Source organism: Micrasema longulum, unplaced genomic scaffold (genome assembly GCF_059751315.1).
Source record: "Micrasema longulum isolate JH-2025_06_02 unplaced genomic scaffold, ASM5975131v1 h1tg000630l, whole genome shotgun sequence".
Taxonomy (NCBI): domain Eukaryota; kingdom Metazoa; phylum Arthropoda; class Insecta; order Trichoptera; family Brachycentridae; genus Micrasema; species Micrasema longulum.
In genome coordinates, this window is record NW_028277826.1 from 103,512 (window position 1) to 113,915 (window position 10,404).

Consider the following 10,404-nt stretch of genomic DNA (forward strand, 5'->3'; position numbering starts at 1 on the left):
CATAATCGATGACATTCGCCCACTAACACACACATATAGTGATGACCCAGACGTCTCCCGCTGGGATACCATGGTGGTATCCTATAGGACGTTCTGCGACAACTGCTGCATATATCTTCTCCAAACGACGTGTTTAGAAACACCGCACTCTATGCAGCATTTACGAAGTATCTAATTAGACGACAGAAGACAACATGCAACACGCTAATCTCAAACAACTACGCCGATTACGCTCATCCTCAACTTTTATTTTTATTTTTGTTTATTTTTCCAAACATAAATTTACATTTTTTTTATTTATTCAGAAAAACAACAGCAATACACTTAGACTTAACAGAATAACAAAAATACACTTTAGAAAAATAAGCTATAACAACATTGGAATAAATGCCCACAAAGACTTCAGCGTCTGAGCGAGGGCTATTCCTTTTTTTAATTATTCATAAGTTTATAGCATAAAAATATGATATGAAAAGAAATGAAAAAGAAAATTAACATATTCTGATATTACGAAAACATGATTTATTAGCAGTTTCACTGATTCCGCTCAACCGCAACGAACACGATCAACTACACAGAACTCGCTCCTCTGCACTGACAATCTACCAATGCGCATCTACGCCGATCACGTATCTACGCCGTTCTCGCACAGCTTCGCCGAAATCGCTCATCTACGCTAATCACGCATCTACGTAAAGCTACGCTGAACTTGCCTATCTATGCCGATTCTGCAGAGCAATGTTTTAACAATGTCGCGCCACGACGGCATTGTTTTCAACCACCTAAGTTGACCTGCACAAGCATCAACGTACCAACAACCATCTTATCAACATGATAACTTTATCAAGTATCCTGCAAGCATCATATACAACCTTTGCAAGTCATGGAAAGCATCTTCATAATGCATTCACATATTTGGTTTGCACTGAAAATCTTTCCGTTCTCCGACGTGGACCACTCACTGCCACGAGAAAGCGCATCATCTCACCCTTTGGATGTCTGTGATATTAAATATTTCGGCATTAACCATCTGATAAACAACAGCTGGATATACGAGTATATCAAAGGATGACTTTTGAACTTTAGTGATAACAATTCACTAACGTTTGCACAAAAAATAAAATCAATAATTTCCATTATGCATTGTTTTACTCGTATTTTTGCGATAGATAATCATTTCAAACAATGCAACGCTGAATCATTCAACAGTTTATTCTCACCAGAGCACAACAGATTCAAGAATAGCTTTGTCATCAGATTACCTGAACAACTTACAATAGCAGTTCTTCGCACCAAGATACAAGTTTCCTACAAAAAGAGAACTATCTTCACCAGTAAATCAAGAGAAAAACTTCATGCATAGTGAGATCACTTCACTGGGAGGGGGTACTGTAGGGTTCATATTCCATAATCAATGACACTCATTTGCTAAAACGTTTCACCTGAAATTGTGTGATGACCGAAGAAAGCAACGTCATTATTTTCTATAGAATCCAATATAACATATATTGCAGCTCCAACAGTATTGCACATAAAATCGGAAACATCGTTCTGCAGTACGTTCACATCGTCCCTACTATGAAAAAATGAACTACAAGGGAACGCCGCAAATAAAGAGACTATAGGGCGTGGTAGCGCCAGTCAGTCAGCCCAACAAGTTCAGTTCAGTCAGTCCAGCTCGACGAAGTCGCTCAGTTCCAGCATGTAGTTCAAGCGCAGTTACTTTAACTCCTTATAGCCGTAACACTCGTCCGACATAATTCACTATTTATTCTCCATGTAATAAATACACATTATACAGCAACCTCGCATCTTCTCTGTCAATCTCTAACTGGGGTAGGAATTCCAATCCTCTCAACTATCAAAATCCTACAACTATATTATGAAAAAGTCGATTTAAATGATTTTCTTAAGTAAAATATTACAATAACAAATAATGTATATAATTCAATACAAACATTATTATTAACTTAAAACATTTATTTCATTGACTCCAAATTTATCATTGTTAAAAATATTGTTAATAACGTTGTGAAGTGAGTCCAGAAAGTTGGTGTTTTCATTTTAATAGAAAACAACTAAAATAGAACCTCTGTGTTTATAATTAATCTGTTCCTGGGGTCTAAAAAATATTAAATATTATGAATACAGAAACAATTATCACAGCTAATAGTAATTCTGATTATTCTGATCGTGGAGTCTCAGGGCCAGTGCCGGCGAGGTGCGGAAGGAGGCGGGGGTGACGACGAATACGGAAAATACTAACTAAAATAATAAAATTAATGATTAATAACAAAACTTATATGAGGAAAAAAAATTGTAATGAACATGAGACGATTACCGAATATGACCTAAATATCCACTGTACACGCCATACAAGTATTTGGTAACAAGTTTTTTTATCAAAGTAATTGCCCAAAGAAAGATTTTCGCCATTTTCGGTTAATGTTTATTTTTCCCTTATTGGATCTCAAGTATGTGATATGTTTTCATTTCATACGTATTTTTCACCATGTTTTCATAATATGTGATCCGATGTCACAAATATTCTCGGGTCAATTTTATTATTTTAGGATTCTCTCAGATGGCTGCTTATCCGACTTAAGTTTGGTTCGAGATGTGAAATGTGACCCTCCGATGACCCTTTAAAGAGTGTATTTTCTAGATCCTCTTACCGGATCAACCCCCGTTTTGATAAACATAAGTACAACCAAAAAACTTTTGGCATCATTTTAATTAAAATTGAAAAAAATTGTAATAAATTACATAATCTGTTAATTAGATTGCGTTTTATACTAATAATGAATAGCATAGTTCTTGCATTTATTTTTTCAAAAAATGATTTTCACATCCTAGATATATTTTGACATACTTCTAGCGGAATTGGCTACTAAACCAACGGGCTCAACAATAAATATGTTAAGAATGAGATTTTGGTGCATAAACAAGAAGAAAACATTATTTTCCCGTAGTTCAGATTATTTGTAAAGGGCGCATTTCATTTAAAGTTTTTTCAATATCTTCTTCGCTTTTTTCCAATACATAGAAAAGGCAAACAGGACAAAGCATTTTAACAACAAATTCATACGTAATGTAAAGCTCGGGTTTCCTAGGACAGCGGTGCCCGTATTTTAACGGCCGTAGTGAACATTAATGCGGTTGACAGCCGTCGTAACGGTGACTAAAGAGTGGTTTCCTATAAAAATGGTGTTGATAACACCGTTAAAAAATAAAACCACTTTCTAGTCACCACTACGACGGCTGTCCACCGCACCACCGTTTACTACGGCCGTTAAGATACGGGCACCGCTGTCCTAGGAAACCCTAGCTTAACAAACGGAATTTTTATCTAATAATATGTTGATTTGGCTAATTTCTACTAAACCTTTTGTACCCACCATATTTATTTATAAAATACACCTTAATTAAGAAATCCGTAATCGTAAAATAACAGTTATTAAAACCGACTGCTTAATCATCGTCATCAACATCATTTCCTTTCAGCACCAATTATTGTTTATAATTCATTTTATTTATCGGGCAAAATTAGAAGTACAAAAATAGAGTAGGTTTTTTAGATGAACGACAAACAGGGCGTAGATATCCAGTATAGGCTGAAAGTAAAGTGCAAAGATAAGACCTATGAATGTAGAGGAAGCTCGGTTCGTATGCAGTGGCAGAGTAATACGGCGTTCTATCCTCTCCGGCTACCCCTGCGGAGGAACGGTGCAACTAACATTATTTACTAATCCAACTAACCGTCTGACTGTCTGATTAATCTAACTGAGCTGTCGATGTCTACCCCTTTTATAAAGGAAAACACTTAGTTCCGATACAAATTACCCGCCGCCGAGACGCGCGTGTTCAAATTTAGGCCGCCTACATATGAATTGAATAATCCAAGAAAAATGAAGTAATTGTTCCCTCTATAGCAAATTTTACCACCTAGCAAATCTGAGTTTTTAGGAGCTTTGTCTGTTATAAAGCCGCCTGAATACGAATCGCGTTGTTGACAGAAAATCAAGTCATCGATAATTTTTCTCAAATGCCCTGTTGTACTCTCATATTTGTTACAGAAACATTGTTTCTTATTCATTACACAACAGTCTAAAAATAAAAATTAGACAAGAGTACATCTAACTGTATCATAACTAAAGTACAAATAAAATGTTAGCATTATATCATACAAAAAATATCAATGTGCATACGCGATAAGACATAGTCGGAATCCTCTAGTAAGTCAAATTGAAAAATTATATATGTCAAGAAATCTGCTCATAAAAAGTCTAATAATAGTATAATGGAATATAATTATATACAAGCAACGTAATAAAACAGAAAGAAATCAAACATAATTTAGAAAATTAAATGAGAAGTGGCAGAAAAAGTATTGAAAAATATGATAAACTGAGTAGGAAAATTAGAAAGAGGTATATAATACATTGGATTAAAGTTAAATAACCCTGTTTTTTTTTTTATATACCAAATTTTTAAATAATTTAATAACGCCAACAAAAAAAAAACAGTAATATATTGAATAATAATGTTCCACAAAGTTAGTGCTTCAAACATTAATAGCAAATACAAGCACGAGGGGGTTCTGTGTAAAGAAGAGTAAGAACCGTGATTATTTCCATGGTTTTTGTGTGAAAACGTTGGTTCGATCTCAGGTTTCTAAAAAAAAAATTTTACGGAAATTAAACTTTTGTGAAATAAATTAAGCTTGTATAAGAGATATTTTTATTTTCATCACATTTTATGTTTTTTAATGTTTTATTTACAACTGCATATAATTATTATTTGCATATAGACGGTGGAAAGGAAAACGTTTAACCTTTAACCACAGACGTACGAATGTGGAATGTGGAACGTCTCCGAAACTGTTTTTCGTTCCTGTTTATTTCGTAACATCTAAGTTAATTGATAAATAAATATATAGAGCCGGGTTAAACCTGTTTTAAGGTTAAAATAAAATAAAATACTAGAAGATTAAAAAAATTATACATACTGCTATTTTTTATACAATTTTCGTGTACGGGAATGTCGCATGTCTTTATTTTTTGGAATTGTTCAAACTATCCATGACTGAAAAATACGACACATGACAAATCGTATTCCTGCACATATTTTGGACAGATAAGCCAGATTACGACTCTACATCTCTTTAGACCGTCAAGGTGGCCGTTTTATTACGCCCACCGCATTGCGATATATTACGGCCACTAGATAATGCCACCGCTTTCCTAGGAAATTATAGCTTTAGAAACTTTTTTCTTTCTACCGCGGGTATGTTTTGATTCACACCAAAATTTACAATAAGCCTATGTGTGACTTTTAATAAAAATAATCTTGTTTAACATATTACAATAGAGATGAAGAACATTTTTGAGAAGAGGTATGGTAGTCTAGGTTTATTAACAAAGCTTAAGACCTCTCATTGGCATTGGTTGGTTGAGGCCACTTTTTACACTGTAACATTCACCAGTCTGCCTATGATTAAACATCGTTATTTATTCAATTCTTTGATTAAAACATTTAACATCAATTAATTGTTTATTTTAGAGGAAAACAGAGTTGTAGTTATACTTATTTTCCTAATTGATAAGAATCAATAAAATATTTACCCCATCATTTTATCACATATTTTCACACAAAAATAGTACTCGTTAAACCTTTTAAAATTATTTAAAACACTGATTAAAACATTGAAAATAAAACTTTATGTTATTAAATATATTTACACAATGCACTGATATTTCAACAAAGATGAAGAACATGTTGAGAAGAGAATATAAAAGTCTAGGCATTCATAAGGCTTATGTCATTGGTCGGTTTAAGTGATAACTTTATTCACTGTATACTACTGTACAGCGGCTTTACTGTAGAATGATCTGTAGTCCACTACCCATGGCGTTTCTACAGTAGTTTAAATCACGCCTGAAAAAACATCTCCTTTCCTTCTTTAATCTCTCCTCTTCTCTTCTCTCGTTATTTTGTTTTTACTATTTAACACTTGTAACGATATTAATTGATCTATGTTATACACAAAACCCTAGTTCTATTTTTGTATCTGCATTTTTCCCGTATGCGCAAACGTTTTGAAACTAAAATTATATAAATTATTTTATTAGTTGGTTGGAACATTTTAACTCACCCTTCCCGGTGATGTGTATCAAGTACAAATTGCATATTATAATAACATGAATATCTTTATAAATATAATAAACTCTGGATTAAGATTTTTGGTATTCTTTTGTTATACAGGGTGGGCCTTAACTGTGTTCGCGGTTTGTTTCGTTATTTTTTTTTTGTTAATACAAAGGGCAGGCGCGGTGCTAAGGGTAGTGTTAGATGCTCTATTTCGTGGAATTTTTAGTCACCATGGAGCCATTTACGGGAAAGCAGCGCGCGTTTTGTTTTCGCTCATATTACGTAAACAATTATTCGAATGTACCGGGCTCACTTCGGTTTACAAGACATTAGTCAAGCAGCAAGCACAAAATCTATTCGGGAATTGATCAAAATGTTTAAGACAACCGGCTCAGAGGTTAGAATAATGAATGAAGGCCACCCGAAGTCAGCGAGGATAATAGAAGTTATTCAGCGTGTTAGTGAATCAGTAAAGGAAAATCAGCAACAATCAACTCGCAAGAGAAGTCAAGCCTTAAACAACAAAGGACCACTTTACGAATAATTTTACGTCACGGTTTACATCTAAAAGCCTTTAAATTTAACTGATGCAAGAGTTGAAGCCGCATGGTACCTATCTTCAACCGTTTGAAGGAGATGTTCCCTGGGAAACTCATTTCACGAGGAGGAGACATTGAGTGGCCTCCACTGAGCCCGAATCTCAGCCCATGTGATAGAATCAAGAGTCTATGAAGACAATCCAACAACAATAAATCAGTTAAAACAAAACATTGTACGGGAAATTAACGCCATCCCACGGGCAACTTTTCGACGTGTTTTTTGAGAATTTGCGAATCCGCCTTAAACAATGTAAACATATTGGCGGAACTCACTTGGACAATATAATTTTTAAAACTTAGATATTATTAAAATTTCCATTTATTGTAGTTTCTGAAAAAATAAATAAAACATTTGAAAGTTTTACAATTATTAAATTATTGGTAATTGAAACGAGGTATACATTTAAGGCCCCTCCTTTACATTTACTTATCGATTGACATAATTTATTATTAAACTATAAACATTTATTGGGTACAGAAAAAGTATTTTGTTACAAATCGGAAATGAATCACCAACATATTTTAAATTCTACCAATGTAACGTATGTGGTATAATATAAGAGTACCGAATATATGGTTGTTTTGAACACTATTTACGTTTCACTTTCGATGATATAGGTATATTCGCGAGTGACAGAGACGAATTCACGGGTCCCGAAGGCCAGTAACAAAGTGACCTGCACTACTGCTGTAGTACGCCAGTCGCCTGTTTTGTGCAATTGCTTTCGGAATTTTGTCGGGGGCGGTTTCTCTTCTCGCTGCGAACGTCAACCAATGGTTTTTTCATGTTTTTAACAATTAGATTAAAAATAACATTTTCGACTTTAACTATAAATGATCGACGCAATTTCCCATGAACAATCATTTTTTCGGATTGAAAATCTCTCATTTTATGTATTAAATACACAGCACTGTAACGCTTGGATGTTTTTGGCACAGGGTTTTTCGAAATTGGATTTGGTTTACTGAGAAAGGTTCAACATTATAGGTACGGGATCAGTAACAGTAGATACATTTGTTCCATCATCAAAAGGTCGTAAAAACCATGCCAAAAAATTAATCCATTCAAGTTGTGGAAGAGTGGGGTTTAACCTTCGGAACTCCGATCCGGAGTCCACGACACTGCCACGGGACCGCAAACCAAATATTATAAAATTTAAGTAAAAATTGTAGCATTTCAAAATTTCAATTATTTTTTAGCAATAACAATGGAATAAATTTTTTGATGTGCAAAAAAATCCAGCTACGCAACATAGGTAGTAATTAAATTAACTCAACAATAGCAGTCTGTTATCTGCAAGAAAATCCTGGTCTCAGCTAATCGGCCCATCGAGCCTCACCTAATCGGACCTTCGAGACTTAATCATACGGCCTACGAACCGTATGTGATGGACCGGAAAATGTCTCCAAATCTTTTCTTGTCAGTACAGCAAGCTTATTCTGTAGCAATTTCGTTTTGTAAGTTCGTTCGTTCGTCATATATCCATCTTAATCTAACAGACTCAAAATCATATTTCGCTCTCGTTCTTTCTCATACAATACGAATGAAATTACGAAAATAATTAGTTGCAGAATAAGGCTACTGCTATGAGTAGTTGGCGATGAGAAACACATGAACTGTCACCGACGCGACGTCTAGATGCGTACGGGAAATGATGTGGTATCATTAATACCATTATTCAGTAAAGCAAAACCCTTTTTTGGGAACGCTACGTTTAATCGATCGACAATTCCCATATACAATTATAATTATTTTTCTAAGCACAAGAACTTGCATTTTTTTAGAGAGGCACACCGTAAACATAACAAACATAAAGCACAGACTAATGAGTGGATCAGGCCAAATAAGTATTTATATGATTTTATTATATTTTATATATATTCAGGGCATGTTTAAAAATGATTTTAAACGGGACTTCCTAGTGAGGAAACATTATCTTTCGTGTAAAAAAAATGAATAAATAAATTAATACTTCCATAATGCACGAGGGTTGATGATATGCTCCACTTCTGACCTATTTTGAAGTGGATGAGAAAACGATTTTGTACTTTATTTTTTAAAGTAGCCCCTGGACTTGTACGCACATCTTCCAACGAGGCTTCAGCATTTTTCTGGTATCCTGGTAGAAAATTTTGTCACATCCTTGCCAATCACCCATTTACACAGAACATGACCTCATTATCGTCCGAAAATTTCTTTCCACGCTAGCCGGTAGCCACTGGGAGCTAGATCGGATAAATACTTAAAACCATACATACCATACCCAGTGCTGAGACTAGTGTACTTATACTTAGGGCTAGTTGAGCCAATAATTTAATATGGATTAAGAATATGGGGACTAAGTTTCAAATATTATACCGACAGAGTCTTTAACTTACAAGTCCAAATTGTAAAAACTATCGTACCTTTAAAAATAAATATTGAGACAAAAGACAATAATAAAATATTATTTGATTATGTTAACGTTTTGCCAATTAACAAACAGTGTCAGTATAAGATAATGACAGATCATTTCCTCGATTGCAGTTTTAAATCCAAAGTAACCCACCAGATCGTGACCTGACAAGTATCAGCACAGCTGCTGACGGTGCAAAGACAGAAGAACTACTATAGAGATAGATTAATGGGGAGTGTAGTACCAAGACTGTGAATTTAATACCAGTTAAAAATCGTGAAGAAAGAAACATAAATTCATTAAAAAAATAGTCAAAAAGTAGTGTGCACATAAATATATTATATTCTTCATTTATTATTAAACTATGTACTTACCTTTTATAAATTAAAAAAAAAAAACGTTATGTAACTCGCAGACAAGCTTCGGCTTTGCGTTAGCAAAAATACAATTATGTATGTTACTTATTTTTTAAAATCACAGATGTAGTGTTTTATCTATTCAGTGGTTAAAATAAATATAACTAATAAAAATACAGAGGGTATTCAACCAATTCAAACCCAGCTATGTGAATAGTAGTCATTGACACTGACGCCTTGTGTGCCGGGTACAATTTGAGTTGCGAGACAGACGAGACTCGAGAGACCAAATCTCGAAATTTCGAGACTTTTCGAGACTTTGAGATTATTCGATACTAACGAAAATTTATATAAAAAATGCGTTTAGTGAATAAGTCATATTATAGCGTAATAATAATGATTAAACTTTTGATTAAAATGATACGAAACATACCAACTAAAATATCCCTATATTACCAAATACAAATAGATGGCAATACCCTAGCTAAAATAACATAACGGAAAAATCTAGTGAAGTGTAAAGTCAACTAGCGATGATTGAAGGAAAGTAAGAGTGGAAAATTGCATTTGATTTAATGATTAAATGAATTATGAATGAAGAACATGAATCAAGCCTATTAATTCTCTTCTATACATATTATATGGAGTATTAAATATATCAAGACTTTTATTTTTTTTGTTAAATGTTTCACATATACGAGGGATCGAGGAATCGGAGTGTATGTGGAGCTTTGGCGTGTAATATATATGAAAACTTTACTGGTCCATTAGAATAAAGTCTAATTTTGTATACTCTAAAACTATGTATTTTGTACTGTATGTTTCCTTAATAAAAGAAAATAAAAAATAAGAAAGAAAAATACAAACAATCATTAGTTTAACACCTGCAGTGTGATTCTGAAC